At 42.4% G+C, this 16,750-nt stretch overlaps 1 protein-coding gene across 4 annotated transcripts in view; it reads left to right on the top strand.

Annotated features, from left to right (window-relative positions):
- The window catches only part of LOC131683167 (homeobox protein unc-4-like), a 1,134,581-nt gene that overhangs the window by 212,792 nt on the left and 905,039 nt on the right, over positions 1-16,750 (top strand). The window lies entirely within an intron of this gene.

The following is a 16,750-nucleotide window of genomic DNA, read 5'->3' as shown; positions in this document are numbered from 1 at the left end:
CTGTATGCTGTAAATCATACATCTTTTGCAATTTTTCAAATGTCCTTCAACAACTCTGTACCGGTTGAGATGGGATGGATATCTGTTATGTTATGTATAGAACGATTTCTGATAATTAAATTAAAAGTTTTCTTATTAATTGCTGCGGAAGAACGTTTTTGTATGTATAACGATTAAATACAGCTACATTTCACAGGACTTCAGTGCTATCCTAATATTTACCTTGTTACGAAAGTACTTATCTCAAGATGTATGGCATTTTATTAATAAAATTTCGCAAAGTTGACATTTTTTAATAAATGTTACATTCTGAGGAGTCCGTCAAAGTTAATGTTCGTGTAAATAGGAAATAATTTTTTAGTATGTGTAGTTATACAAATAAATTAATAATTTTTCAACGCACTTTTCAAAAATACAGAATTTTACCGCATTACCGCGCGGTGCGGTGCGGTGAATGCAGTGCGGTTGCGGTAAGTGGTGCGGTTTTATTATTTTTTTGCGGTTGCGGTGCGGACTATCCATTTACCGCCCACATCCGCACCGCGACGAACCCTACTTCAAGGTGGGACTTTGCTAGCATTCAAGTTCTTCTGAGCACACTGTTAAAATTAGGCAATCCATTTTTTACAAATAAAAATGTTTTTGGAACAAAGCTTCTTAACCAATAAGCCCCGTGCGAATCTAGAAACTTTGATAAAAATTTAATATCTTTCTCTAGCGATTTTAGATCGCGATGTAGTTTTCTACAAAGTTGTACACACTGAAATTGTCCATCAGATTCTCACTTTTGGTAATATTTGAATGTCTAAAGTACTACCTAGGGGCAAAAATGTGAACCAGTTTCATCGAAAAACTTAAATTTTCAAACAAAAAACTTTAAAATAAAAAGTTGTTCTGGAGCCTCCGATAGAATATTTTAATTTTACTTTCAAATGAAAGAGAAAAGCGCATTCTATCACGTGCTGAAGTTTTAGCGATGCCGATTTTTTTCGAATAAAATTGTTCTACCAAACACACCGTGACATCTATTCCTAAAAAAATTCTAATTGAGTTTGTTTATTTTATAACTGAAATCAAGTCGTCGATCAGATCAGACATGTTTTGCATTTGGTCCGCTTATGTTAAGTGATGCGTGATTAAATTTGTGTTGTTTTTTCATTGCTGCGTAAGTAAATCATGCCGTAGGGAAGACCGGGGCGGGTTGGCCGAGTTTTTCTTTCGGAAAATCTGCAATCATTCTGGTTAGGATTTTTGATAAAAACTTTGCGCTGTCATGAACGTGCAACACTTGAGAACATATGTGAATTTTTTCATTCATAAAGCAAAATCAGGGAAAAAGTTATTAACAATCAAAAGCTTGGAAAAATAAGTGAAACACATTAAATGCATCAGTGGAAGCCATTTATTAGTGAGAAAACATCATTTTGCAATATGGAGGTATGTAAAAACTCCACTCGTTACATTTTTGTCTTTTTGACTTTTTTAAACTTAGTTTCGGCAGCTTTAGTGAACGTTTTACAGCCCCCGCTGCATTCTTTTCTTCCGCCAGCATACGCTTACGTTTTCTTTCATTTTCTCCTTCTCCAATGCTTTTATTATGGAACCGGTCTAAATCTGAGTCGATTTTTTGCGACCATGACGCTTCTTCGAATCGGTTTTGTGCACACGCCGTGGGGAGACGTGAAGGTCTGACGTCTTCAGGCACGCTTACATCTGCATCGGATACTATGCTGATAGTCAAGTTTTATTTGGGATTAGGATAATCTGATACAAATACCACCAGAAACTCATCAGGAGGAAAAATTCAGGATTTAAGGGGCAAAATTGGAATCATCTGTTTTTATAACAATTTCCAACTATTAACTAACAAAGTCTAATTTCAGGAACTGTACGAGGTGGCGCTGGGCTTGTGGCCTTCGATTGGCATGGTCCATTCTCATTGGATTGGAAATCTTGGCTTCTTCTTGACTGGTTTTTTTTATTCAGTTCATTTATTTGCGTTAGCTTCGCGGTGCCAAATTCGTTTGCTTTTATATTTTGGGTATCTTAAAACTAGGAGGTTACAATATCGAAATATTTTTTTTAAATTACAGCTATCTTAAAACTAGAAATTCAATGCTATATACAACAGTGGGTCACAATAGTTTGTTTGATTTTTTTTGCAGCTATCTTAAAACTAGGAATCCAATTTAATATACAAAAGAGGGAACATAAGTTTTTTTACGAAAAATTTTACAGCTATCTTTAAACTAAGAATTCAGTTTGATATATGAGAAGAGGAACAAGTTTTTTCGAGAAATTTAACAGAAATCTTAAAACTAGGAATGCAATTCGATATATAAGGGGGGAAAGAATAGTTTTTTTATGACAAAAATAGAGATCTCTTAAAACTAGGAATACATAATGAAAATTTGTTTTTTTTTCAACATCGGTGTTGCGTTATATCAGGGACAGAAGCAGAGTCAAATATTCAAACTCATTGAATGAAAATTGATCATATTCAGCCACATTCATTTTCAATATTCAGTGACGTAGCTGAAAACGTCAAACGAACAAACCACCCATTCATCCATGCATATTTTCTTTCGTCTCCGATTATTACACGAAACGACCATGTAGCAACGAATCAAACACATCAAAATATTTTCATATGCTTTACCGGCATTTGAAAACATTTTCCTTGATAATTAGTGAAATGAATATATTGCTCGATATTCAACTGAATGAATAACATGGATATTTGAATGAATATTTTTTCTATTCACCGCGAGTCGCATCAGGTTCATTTTCAGCCGTCAAAATAAAGCTTCGATTATTTGTAACTCTGGACAGAAGAGAGTAGGCGGACATGGGGATTGGTAAAGAAGACCAAACTTGCCACTTTCAGGCAAACGGGAGATCAGCGACATAATGTAGAGCCTCACGCTAGCCAGACGTCAAGACCCGGGTTGATGGTAGGGATTCATAGGGCCTGTGGAGCATCGGGTCGCTCTCGCTTCGAATGTCGTGGTAAACGCGACGGCGGTCAGATAGTGGCACTTTGGTGCTGATCGGCTCCACAAGGCAGGAAGGGAATTTTTAAAAATTGGAAAGAAAATAGAGGGACTAAATTGGGATATTTATAGTTTTTATGAAAATATAAATAAGGGACATATAGGGGAAATCGCGAATTTCCAGAATATCACAAACTGGAACATTGAACGGTCTACCTCGGGCCCGAAGGGAATCCTTATACTGAGACCTGGCGTCACAATACCCAGCGCACACCCAGACAACGTACCCGATGTCGTGATAGCCCTTTGTCACAAGCGCACAGACTATTTTCTGCAAGCCCAATACGACGCAAATGCGCATCCAATGTGTAGTGATTGGACATACGCCGGGACATTACCCGTATGAAATCTCGACCCACATCCATCCCCCCGAACCAAGGCTTCGTTGATACCTTTGGGATAATCGAATGTAGTCATCGTCCAAGTTCCCCATTGGTCCACGAGGTTTGCCAACTGTTGAGTATCCTCTGTCGACATATACTAAAAAATTCTTCGAAGCAGATTGGTCTTTCGTATATGTCACCATCTAATGCGCCCATCTTCGCTAAAGCGTCGGCCTTTTCATTGCCCGGGATAGAGCAATGGCGCTACTGTGTTGATCCTTTCGTCACTTCCTGTGCAGCTCGGAGAATTTATTCATAACCACTCTACGAATTTCTTCGAACCTAGAGAATTAAAATACCACGTGTTCCGGTGTCGCTAGCACGTCCACACACTCCGGGCAGAGGTGTGATGAATTGTGTCCAAACCGATACAGGTACTTCCGGAAGCTTCCGTGCCCTGATAATGGAAGTCAAATGGAAGTTCACCTCTCCATGTTTCCTATATACCTAAGCAGATACATTTGGGATGAGTCGATGGGTCAACCTTCCATTCTGAGCGTTGTCCTACTCCTGCTGCCACTTAGCCAACGAGTCCGCTCGGACCAGTCTTCCTGCATTACGTGCATTTCTCCGCTGGTAGCATTCCACGTCTTCAGCCAGAGTGATGCAAAGTCAATTACGCATACTGCCTCCTACGTTATCGTTGTGTACGCACTCGCGAAACGTGCTTGTCATTATTAGGCGAAACGTGCTTGTCAACTTCGTCCGGTTCCGCTTTGAGTTCAGTGTAGCAGCACAGGCCGGTACGCCATACCGCAGTATCGAGGAAGAGACACCCGCCAGGAGACGTCTCGTGCTGCCTTTTACTCCTCCTTGATTCTGCATGATCCTTGCTAATGCGTTCGATGTCCTCGCAGCCTTCTCACATACATAGTCGACATGGCTGTTGTAATTTAACCGATCGTCGGCCATCACACCCAGGTGCTTCAGCGCGCGCATCGATGGGATGGATTGTCCCACGATGCTGATCTCGACACGCAGGATTTTTTTTACAGTTACTGACCAGCACTACCTCGGTCTTGCGATGGGCCAGCTGCAACTTGACGTCTGTCATCCAGCTTTCCACGATGCCTATTGTCTCTGCCGTCAACATCTCCACCTCCTCAAGGGTCTCGCCGGTTATCGTCAGGATAACATCATCGGCAAAGCCGACGATCACAACTCCCCTGGCTCAGGGGACAGGGCAGTTCCAGTGTTAACACTCCGTTGTACATTATATTACAGAGCGTTGGGCCTCTTCCCTATGTTAGATTCATAGACCAGTTCTGGGTTCTGGAAGTAACTTTTCAGAACCTTGCATAGATAGTCCGGGATCCTCATTCTGTGCAGTACTGTGGCGATAGCCTCCCAGCTAGCCCTGTTGAACGCGTTCTTCACATCTATCGCTACCACGGTTCAGTAGCGATTACCTCTTCTCTTTTGCTTTAATGCTTTCTCCGCGCTCGCGATGACTGTGCGGATGGCGTCCACCGTCGATATCCCTTTCCGGAACCCGAACTGCCTCTGCGATAGTCCGTTCTCATTTTTATCGTAGGTCGTCAGCCTGTTGAGGGTGATGCTTTCCAGGAGCTTATCAAGAGTATCTAGCAGGTATATAGGCCGATATAACGCTGGATATCCCGGTGGTTTCCCTGGTTTTGGCAGCAACACCAGATTCTGGATCTTCCATCTATCCGGGAAGTAGCCATCGTCAAGGCATTTTTGGAGGACTATCCTGAACATGTCCGGAAACGCTAGGATCGCCGTCTTCAGTGCCACGTTGGGGATACTACCTGGTCCGGGAGCTTTCATCGCTTTCAACTCTTTTGTCACTATAAGTAGCTCCTCGTTGGAAACTTGATTGTCACCAGCATTTCCACCATCTTATCATTGGACCTTTGATTCTGGCCATAACGACACGGTAAGCATTGCCCCTGGGGTTAGCGTCTACTTATCTACATAGCTCCTTGTAGGAGATGGATTTGCTTAGCACTATCTCGCGTTTAAAAGCGGTCCAGGCCGCCCGGAATGTTACCTTACACACATCTCTGACTGCCTCCCATCTTGCTTTCTGAACACGTCTTCTTGCTTTTAGGCAAGCAGTCCGGAGGATGCTGAGCCTATCGCTCCACCAGTACGTCGGACGCCGGTAGTTCCTCGGCTCCATTTTCCTCGGCATTTTTACATCACATGTTCCCGCTACTGTTTCCGACAGCTCATCGGAACTCGGAATTGGAAGTGCATATACAATAAGGTCCTTGCCGAAGTCCTTTATTTTCCATCTTTACAAGCCAGTTCTCACTATCAGTTACTATCGTTACGTTCACGCGGAAACGCCAACCGACTCAGTTTAACTACCATTTCTTCGGCTCGAGTATTCCAAGATACTCTCACATCAAAGATCTCGGAGTCATCACGGATTTGGCACTAACATTCAAACCACATACTTCATACATCGTGGATAAGGCATCTCGACAGCTTGGGTTCATCTTCCGAATAGCGAAAAACTTCAGGGACGTATATTGTCTTAAATCGCTTTACTGTGCGTTGGTCCGCTCAACGTTAGAATATTGTTCGGCTGTTTGGAACCCGTACTCCCAGAACGGGATTGACAGAATCGAGGCTGTTCAACGCAGGTTCATACGCTTCGCCCTTCGGCATCTCCCATGGCGAAACAGATTTCAGCAGCCGAGCTATGAAAACAGCCAGCTAATACACCTCGATACACTAAGCATTCGGAGGGACTGCTCTCGAGCCTTGTTCGTCTCGGACTTACTCTCTGCTAGAGTGGATTGCCCTACCATCCTCGGACGTCTGGATCTTCAAGCCCTCGTCCGAGCTCTACGTAATAACTCTCTTCTACGAGTTCCGTCCAGGAGAACCAAATATGGTTGCCAGAGCGCTGTTACCGGACTCCAGCGAATTTTTAACAGTGTGGCGACGGCCTTTGACTTCAAACGGACGCGGAATGCGATAAAGGCGAAAATGTTGGCAATTTTAAAATTTAATTAGTTTGAGAAACCACCATTGGGGCTAAGGGGCCTGTTGGTGAAGGTAATAAACATAAACATAAAGATCAGTGTTACGGTACAATTTCGCCGACCAATGGTTTAGTGGATCGCTTGGTGGTCACTATGTTTGTACTGCTCACTAACTCGCCAATTCATGTTATCCATCAGCGAAGAGCTGCAGAATGTTTTGTCGATGATGGATTCTCTCGTTACGGAATGTGGTAGCGGAACCTGCATTGCACAATCTCACATCCAGCTTCGCCAAGGCTTCCAACAAGCTGTAACCTATTACGTTGGTCAGCCTGCCACTCCACTGCACGGTCCAAGCGTTACAGTCTCCTCCTATAACAACCGGCTTTCGTCCGACTAACGAGTCGGTTAGTGTGTCCAGCATCCGGTTGCACTGTTCTGGTATCCGTCTCGGGGGAGCATAGCAGCTACAGAAAAATACGCTGTTGATCCTGGCGATCACGAAGTTTTCGTGCGTGTTATCCATCACCTTTTGGACATGGGAACCGCCCATTACTTGTATTGCAGTCAATCTTGCACTATCCACCACCCAGTTACCGTTATCGGGAGGAACACGATACGGCTCTGCAATAATTGCAACGTCGCACTTCGTTTCTGTTATCGACTGCCACAACAGTTGCTGTGCAATGTCGCAATGATTGAGATTTAACTGGGTTATCTCCATCAGCCTGCCTTCGCCCTTATGTACGCATGCATTTGAAGCCACCCTTCATGTGGTTTCCTTCCTCCGGTTGCAGATCATGCACCTTAGTTGCTTCGTGCAGTCTCTAGCAACGTGCCCCTTTTTTCCACATTTTCTACACAGAGCAAACTTGTCTGGGCCCTTGCAGTTCAGGTGACTCTCAGCTTGTTGGCAGCGCCCACCGGTAGTCGCATCACCGCCGTTTGAGCTCCTCCATAAGATTTCTAAATCCGGATAGCCGCCGGTACATCCAGTTTGCACTCTCCGATTCGTGCACCCTTCAGTTCCTCAACTAGACCCTTTGCACTCGACTACTGCTTCTTGCGACAGGGCTCTCACGTTCGCTTCGCACCCCATTGATTTAGCAACAAGCTCACGGTGGGTCGAGCTCTTGACGGAAGTATCCTTCTTCACCTCGGAGATCATCGCGTCCTTCTTAGCGCGCCTCGTTCTAACAACGTTCTCTCTCAACTCCTTTAGCTCTGGGTCCTCTTTCACTTTCTTGAAAAGAGCGGCGTAGGATGTCGTATCGTTCGCTTCGACGATCGGTACATCTCCTGTTGGCGCCTTCTGGTGAGCCAAAGGTTTTCCTTCCTTCTTCTGCTTCCTTTTGTGCTCTTCCTTCTTCTTCTACTGTTTCCCGTATTTTTCCTTCCGACCTGCAACTGTACTCCAGCTTTCTCCATGTTGGGTGTCGTCTTTTTCTTCGGCAACAGCCACAGCATCCTTGAGCGTCTGCCTTTTGGGTCCGCCTGGTCTTCCAGTCCCTGGCGAGGATCTTGTCCTCTTTGGAGTCACTGGAAACTGGCTCCACACTAATCTGCATCTCCTTACCTTGCTTCGGAGGGGCTAGGAAGATAGTAGCCTTAGCCGACGCCAATGCTCGCTCAGCTACATCAGCCCTCCACGTTGTCATGTCATACTCATTCATGGCGGACAGTAGCGACTTTCGGATTCTGATGACCATCTCTTTAATGTGCTTATGGATATTGTTTCTCGCATTCACGAACTTGTGGTGCTCCTCCACTAAGTGCTTCGCTGCCACTACTTTTGGCTTCTGTGGGGTGTAATTCGTCCCGCTCTGCTCTGGCTTTCGTTTCTGCCGCTGCTGCTTCTCCACCTCCTCCAGCTGCTGCTGGTGATGGTGATATGTTAGTTTCTTTTTTTCCATTTTATTAGGTCCCAACAGCGAGCCCCTATCTCTACTCGCTTCACATAGTCGCCTCTCGTGATCCAATTATTATCTATGCTACCAAAATCTTAGCAGCAGGGAGATCATGCATGGGTTGACACTATCCTTCATGAAGAGTATTGTACAGAGTCAGATCGACGTTAATCGGGAATGCTCGGACCGAACCTAGTACCACCAACTAAATGGTGATGAGTTTTGAACATACCCGGGGACTTGCCAGAGTTTTATTGGGACGTAGACACCCGTGCTGTTAGCCCACTCGCCATTTCATGTCGATGTCATCCTTCCTTACTCAGGGAGTAGAACAGTATGCCTGTCAGCCCAAAGTCGCCGTCCAGTTCGTGATCCGGTTCCTGCTTGTTGTCGTTCGCCATGGCCAGTGTACCAATGCACAGTACCTCCTGTGTGGATGCGCGTTTTTTGTGGTAAATCTATTACGTATAGCTTTGTAACGTTCTACTTGTGGTGGTGGGGCCACACTGTGCTCACCAGTTAGGGTCGTTTCACGGTTGTCTTCTGGAGAAATTCACACTGGGCGGACTTTTCTTCCCACACTGTGGTCTCTGAGCGAATCGTAAAATATACATACGGCGGAAACAAGTACCAAAAAGGACCACACTATAAACAAATGGACGACATCATTACAGTTTTTGCAACCGGCTGAGACAGTTGTGCCTCCATGTGGAAGGTTTTGTTCTCGAGAGAACGACGGAGTGTGAGACGCTGTATGCGGTTTTTTAAGCGGGAGAGAGCGTCCAGTTTGTTAAGTGTGAGTCGACAGTCGATACGTCGGAGGCGTGGTCAACGGCATCCTCGACAAGTGGTGTTTTGACAGCAAACCGCGGGTAGACGAATTTGCCTATCGTGGTGGAAGAAATCGACAGTGATCGTGCCACACAGAAAAAAAATTGTATTGGTGTCGTTGGGCAATTCTAATCGACAAGAGGGGAAGCCTCACAGGTAGAGCCATTTGCTCTATTTGTCTCCCGCAGAAGCGGTACGACGAATAAGGGCAACAAGTGGCACCGAAAAGTGCCGCATCGACAGTGGGGTTTTCGCAGCAAGCCACAGGTAGCCACATTTGTCTACCGCGGTGGTGAAAACGAAGAGAACGCGTTTGTGGTGGTGATACCGACGAGCAGCTTAACCGGAGAGAGTTTTGAAGTGTTGCAGGTAGGCCTATTCCTCTACTGAAGAAGCAACGCGACGAATGACAGCAAGTGTCACATTGTCAAACAACGGGCACCGAGTTTACAACGACACACACACGAGGTGTGTTCTACCGGTGTCTTCGTCACCTCAGAGATAGCAGATAACAGGTATATTTTTTATTCCTTTTTTGCGATAGTTTTTCTTGCTAGGTAAAATGGATAACGAGATGGGAAAACGAGTAACAGACCCTCCTCCTAAGCCTTCTGCTGAAAATGTAAACCCGATTAGAATTAAAATTTACCCAGAGTCGTCAACGGGACCATGGATTGTATTTATTAGGCGTAAAGTCTAGGCGCTAAATATCATCCAAATTTCGAAAGATTTGACTTCGCGATTCTCGGATGTAAAAGAGATCGTCAAAGTTAATAAAGATAAAATACGCATTGTCGTTGGCAGTCTCAAACAAGCCGATGCAATTGCTTCTTGTGAGCTTATATTCCTTCAAAGGAAATTGAAATTGATGGAGTCATCACAGAATCGAGTTTGACTGTTGATTACTTAATTAAGCATGGGGTTGGTCGTTTCTAAGTCACCATACTTACAGACGTAAAGATACTTTAATGCAAGCAATTGCATTAAGTATCACACGAAGGAGATAAAAAAGTTTATCCACTGTCTGATTCGTTTCAAGTGACTTTCGCTGGGTCTGCGCTGCCCAACTATGTGATTATCGATAAGATTCGTCTCCCTGTTCGCCTATTTATCCCTCGTGTAATAAATTGCCTTTATTGTAAACAGCTTGGCCATACAACCACTTACTGTTCAAATAAGGTACCGTGTGGCAAATGTGGGGGTTCTCATCAAGAGGATACATGCAATAAAAATTCAGAAAAATGTTTAATGTGCGGAGAAAACTCGCATAAGATCCTTGCATGCCCCATTTATAAATTGCGCGAGGATAAAATTAAACGATCCTTGAAGGAGAGGTCTAAGCGCTCCTATGCAGAAATATTGAAAAATGGTACCCCTAAACCCATCTTCTTAGAAAACACTTACACATCTCTATTTTCGGAACAGTCTGACTCTGACGGAGCGCGCGAAAGTACATCATTTGTTTTACCCGGAGGTTTCAGAAAAAGAAAACAGTCTTCTTTTCTCAAATTGCCAAGAAAGTGCCTTTAAATTTCTCCTCCAATAGATAAACTGCGCCCAAAACCAAAAAATTCCGATTCAAAACCGAAGTCAATTCCGCCCGGTTTTGGGCATGTACAATCCAAACTAATAAATGGAAATAATAAATGTTACAAAGATTTTCTTCCATTTAATTCCACTAAATTCACTAGCAAAAGCATCGCATTTTAAATTATGCAGTTAAATTTTTAAGGAATCAATTCTGCAATTCCACCATAAAACTGTGATGGAGAATTTTACCTTTAGAGTTGAATTATCCATCGAAAGATATAATTGCTGCAAGGATGGGCCATTGAGCAATCAGCTGCTCTAAATATTTTCTAATTGTTCGGAGGAAAGCTGAAAATATAAAGTATACTCTTTAGTGGTTCAGAAATATTGAATGCTTTAAAAATCCAACAACAATTTCAGAAAATTTCAATAATCCTACCCCCGGTTGAGACTCAGAGGAAGTCGAAATTTTATTATTTCACAATATATACGCGAACGGAGGTCTTAGTGGAATGTACGTAATGTTTCAAAGATTTTCTTCCAAAGATTCCGGCTTCCATAGTGGAATTAAATGGAAGAAAATCTTTGAAACATTACGTACATTCCACTAAGACCTCCGTTCGCGTATATATTGTGAAATAATAAAATTTCGACTTCCTCTGAGTCTCAACCGGGGGTAGGATTATTGAAATTTTCTGAAATTGTTGTTGGATTTTTAAAGCATTCAATATTTCTGAACCACTAAAGAGTATACTTTATATTTTCAGCTTTCCTCCCAACAATTAGAAAATATTTAGAGCAGCTGATTGCTCAATGGCCCATCCTTGCAGCAATTATATCTTTCGATGGATAATTCAACTCTAAAGGTAAAATTCTCCATCACTGTTTTATGGTTGAATTGCAGAATTGATTCCTTAAAAATTTAACTGCATAATTTAAAATGCGATGCTTTTGCTCTATGTGAAACATGGCTTACCTCAAACATTAACTTCAACTTAAATGATTTCAACATTATTCGCCTACACCGAGACACCCCATATGGAGGAGTTCTTATAGGAATTAAAAAGTGCTATTCTTTCTATAGAATTACCATCTCCATGATTATTGGCATTGAGGCTGTAGCTGTCCAAACGAATATTAAAGGCAAAAACATGTCTATCGCTTCTATATATACCTCCCAAAGTTCAAATTGGACAACGTCAAATTTTTGGGGTAGTGGAATCCATGGCTGCTCCGCGACTGATACTGAGAGACTTCAACTCGCACGGAGTATTGTGGAATACCCTCTAGAATGATAATCGATCCTCTTTGATATACAATGTTTGCGACGAATTCAATACGACAGCTTTAAATACTGGCGAAACAACACGCATCCCCAGACCTCCTGCATGTCCAAATGCATTAGATCTATCTCTGTGCGCGACATCACTTCGGTTAGATTGCACGTGGAAGGTTGTACCTGATCCTCATGGTAGCGATCATTTGCCAGTCGTTGTTTCAATTGACAGTGAATTAGGCCTTACGAATTCAATCAATGTTCCTTACGACTTGACACGAAATATTGATTGGAAAACATACGAAATATTAATTTCCATTTCCCTTGCCTCGACGGAAGAGCTACCCTCTACCGAAGAATATGAATTTCTAGCGTGTTTAATTATTGAAGCAGCAGAACAAGTCCAAACGAAATGCAATCCTGGCATGACAATAAAGAGACGGCCCCCTAATCCTTGGTGGGACAAAGAGTGCTCTGACGCATATGAAGCTAAACAAGTTGCCTACAAAGAAATTATTAAACAGAAAGGGGGTATACGTAAGTACTTTGAAAATTATTTAATTTTGCAAAACAAATTTGACAGTATACGTCGTGCCAAAAAGTCTAGTTATTGGAGACGCTTCGTTGATGGCTTGGCAAGAGAAACATCAATGAGTACTCTTTGGAACACAGCCAGAAGAATGAGGAATCGAAACGTGACTAATGAAAGCAAAGATTTTTCGAATCGTTGGATATTTAATTTTACCAAGAAAATTTGTCCAGATTCTGCTCCTGCGCAGAAAATCATTAGCGATGCTCCCACAAGTAACGATTTCATAGATTCGCCTTTGACAATGATGGAATTTTCAATTGCACTCCTCTCATCCAACAATAATGCTCCAGGACTAGACAGAATTAAATTCAACTTGGTGAAGAATCTGCCTGATCTAGCAAAAAGAAGTTTCTTGAGCAGAGCATTGTCCCGCGTGACTGGAGACAAGTGAGAGTTATTGCCATTCCAAAACCGGGAAAACCAGCCTCCGATCATAACTTGTATCGACCGATTGCAATGCTATCCTGCATCTGGAAATTGTTGGAAAAAATTATCCTTCGACGTCTCGACAATTGGGTTGAGGCGAACGGCTTGCTCTCAGATACCCAGTTTGGTTTTCGGAGAAGAAAGGGAACGAATGATTGCCTGGCGCTACTTTCATCAGAAATACAACTCGATTACGCAAAAAAAGAACAAATGGCGTATGTGTTCTTAGACATAAAGGAGCATCCGACTCAGTCTCCATTGATGTTTTCTCGGAGAAACTACATCAATGTGGTCTTTCACCGATATTAAATTATTATTTATACAATTTATTGCCAGAAAAGCACATGCATTTTTCATATGGCGATTTGGCGACACTCAGCATAAGTTACATAGGCCTCTCACAAGGCTCTTATCTAAGCCCCCTTCTCTATAACTTTTACGTGAATGACATTGATAATTGTATTGTTAGCCCATGCACTCTAAGACAACTTGCAGATGATGGCGTGGTTTCTGCCACAGGACCAAAAGCTATAAATTTACAACAACCATTGCAAGATAGCTTGGATAATTTATCAATTTGGGCCTTAAAGCTGGGCATCGATTTCTCTACGGAGAAAACAGAGTTGGTCGTTTTCTCAAGGAAGCGTGATCCAGCTCAGCTTCAGTTGGTTGGTAGAACGATAGCCCAAGTCCTGACTTTTAAATACCTTGGAATTTGGTTCGATTCTAAAGGCACATGGGGAGGCCACATTAGGTATCCAACAACTGGATCATGGTTTCTCAGAAGCCCTTTCTTCCACCTGTACCATACACCCACGATGGATTAATGCGACTCCATGGCGACACAAAACATCCCTGTCGAATGAGCCAACAAACACGGGACCTACAGTACGAACATCACACGCACAACTCGAAATGTAGTCGATCAACATCTGAGGCGCATTACGAAATCGTTTGGAGAAACCCCTGCCATCTTCAGGAGGATCACCCGGCGTCCCAGTACATGATTCTTCCTGATGAAGGCCACCCTGATTCTGTAATCCATCCGTTGATGTCCCGAAGCCTGAAACTGAAATAATGTTCTCCCCCTGCCATCTTTGTCCACCCTACTTCCCCTGACTCTTATACACAGAAGTAACACCCCTCCCCCCCCCCCCCAAATATCTTCACGAAGCATTTAGCTCTTCCTGTCTTTTCTAGTTTTAATTATTATATTATATGATCTCGTTGAAAATGCCCAACTTTACTACCACCCAAAATAAGTCTAATTAATGTCCCCGAATCTTTACAAAATTTAATCACGCCCTCTAGCTATTTCTACTTTTAAGATAGTCGTAAAAATTTCCCCCCTTAGTTAAACATCTCATTGCTAAAAATGTCAAACCATATTGCCATAAAAACTAAATGACCCCCCTAATCTTACGAAGATTATATTACCCCCTTGTGTATATGTATAGCTATAAATTAGCCTTAGTTTAATTTAAAAAATCAATATGTAATCCCCTAGTTTTAAGTAATTTAAAATGTAAAACAAAACAAAATTGGCACCTTTAAGCTAACGCAAACCTGCCTTATCAAATAAACGAATTGAATAAAAAAAACTGGATCATGGTGGGGTTCTCATCCAAGTGACATGATAAGATTGTATCAAACAACAATACTTTCAATAATGGAATATGGGTGCATCTGTTTCCATACGATGAGTCTTGAAGTACTAGCGGGAGTTCTTTCTTTAAAAGACCGATTCTGGGATCTCTCCTCCGTTTACTTATTCGATGTGAGGTTATGAACCCACTGGCAATAGAAAATTTTGAATGACTTGTCGAGCTTCGACCCCAAACCAGATTCATGACAGTGTATTTCAATCACATGTCACAAGAAATAACGCCTGCTAGGTATGTTCCCGCATACATCAATATACTAGATACTCCTGAATTCACTTTATTATTCGACACGTCCATGCAAGCGGAGATTCATGAAATTCCAGCTCATCTGCGCTCGCTGGAAATCCCTAAAATATTCACAAGTAAATACCAACACATAGACTGCCTTAAAATGTTTTACACTGATGGGTCACGAATCAGTGAGGCCACTGGTTTCAGTATTTTTAACAATAGTTTTTCAATTTCTCTCAAACTTGCAGAACCCGCCTCTGTTTATATAGCGTAACTAGCAGCAGTTCACTATAGTTTGCACATAATTAATACTTTACCCCCGAACCATTACTTCATCCTCATTGATAGTCTCAGCACAATTGCAGCTCTGCACTCAAAGAAGATTGATAACCATACCTATAGTATACCTATTCATTGCAATGATCGTTTTTTCTTAAGTTAGTTACTTTTGATTTGAAAACCATACGAGCTGCTTACACAGACCAAACTAACTAATAAATGGCGCGCATTTTGGAGGGCACTCTCGTGGCTATCAAGATGTTCTGATAGACGTGCATCCGTGTATCCAAAAGGTTTTTAATAATATGTTCACTGGATTGACATACCTCGTGTATTTATATGCCCCGGCCTCTCGCATGCACCAAATTAGAGACGAGTAAAATGCAGGTTCAAGTCCTGCTACAAAAATCTCGGATGAATTTAATAAAATAAATTCAACGTTGTAAAATATCAAAATTTTTCGATGGATCAATTGGTTAAGCGAATATTCTTAACATTCTTTGCCAATAGAATGTTCAGTAGTTTATCAATTTATACTTGTTGTAAAAAACCCCAGTTGATACAAAATATTGATACCTGTACTTGATGGTACAACGTAGATGTGTAAGTTAGGTTAGGGATCATCCATAAAGGACGTTGCATTTTTTGAGTGATTTTTAACACCCCCTCCCCCATCGTAGCATTTCGTCACAAACCCCTAAATACCCCCTCTGGTAATTACGTAGCTTGATGGTAAACCTCCCCCCCTGACCCCGTAAAAAATTCAAAAAAATAAAAAAAACGATGTTAGTTAGATGAAACAGGAAAAACTTCGTAACATGACATGACCCCCTACCCTCCTGTCGTCACACATCATCACAAAATACAAAACTCCCCCTCCCCCATATAATGCTACGTCATTTATGGATGATCCCTTATTTTTTTTTTTTATTTAATTCGTTTATTTGACACGGCTCATAGCGGTAGCTTAACAGAGCCGTGGATCTTTTATACGTTTACAATACATGTAAAAATAAAAATAAGAAAACAACAACAAGAATTAATTAATTGGATCTCGTGCGCGCAACTTTTTATTGCGAGCGGAGACCTTTTTTCGCGAGGTCTGCTGGCAAACAGCGTCAGGGGGGTCATTCAATTCTCTCTTGTTTTTCACGTCCCGGTCGAAGCTGGCTTGGTGTCCGGGATCAGATGTTCTCCCTTGCTTCTTGCACTTATTGTTGACCAGTGTAAATCCGTCGTCATTGTTACTGCATTCGTTGCCGATGTTACTTACAGTTGCTTTTGGGGTGCTTGATGATTCTTTTGCGGTTGTCATTATGGTCTGAACAGCTGCCACAAAATTGGCCACCGTTTGTGGTTCAGGCATTGGTATTGAAAACTCTGTTTTAGGTTGGTTTGCCGTAGATGAGTTGGCAATCGGTTGAGATGCATTTTCCTCTGCATCTTCCGCGCAAGGTTGTCCATGATGAGCTGTCTGATTACAATATTTGCACGTAGGAGTTTGCCCCTCATGGGTGCATAGCGTAGTTTGCATAATTGTAGTTCCGTGAGTATTGAGTTTTATTGCCAAGTAGGAGGGTATAGGCCTTTCAACCCGCATCCTCACTACAAAAACGCC

This window comes from Topomyia yanbarensis, chromosome 2 (assembly GCF_030247195.1).
Source record: "Topomyia yanbarensis strain Yona2022 chromosome 2, ASM3024719v1, whole genome shotgun sequence".
In the NCBI taxonomy this organism is placed as follows: domain Eukaryota; kingdom Metazoa; phylum Arthropoda; class Insecta; order Diptera; family Culicidae; genus Topomyia; species Topomyia yanbarensis.
This window is presented reverse-complemented; position numbering and strand designations above follow the sequence as displayed.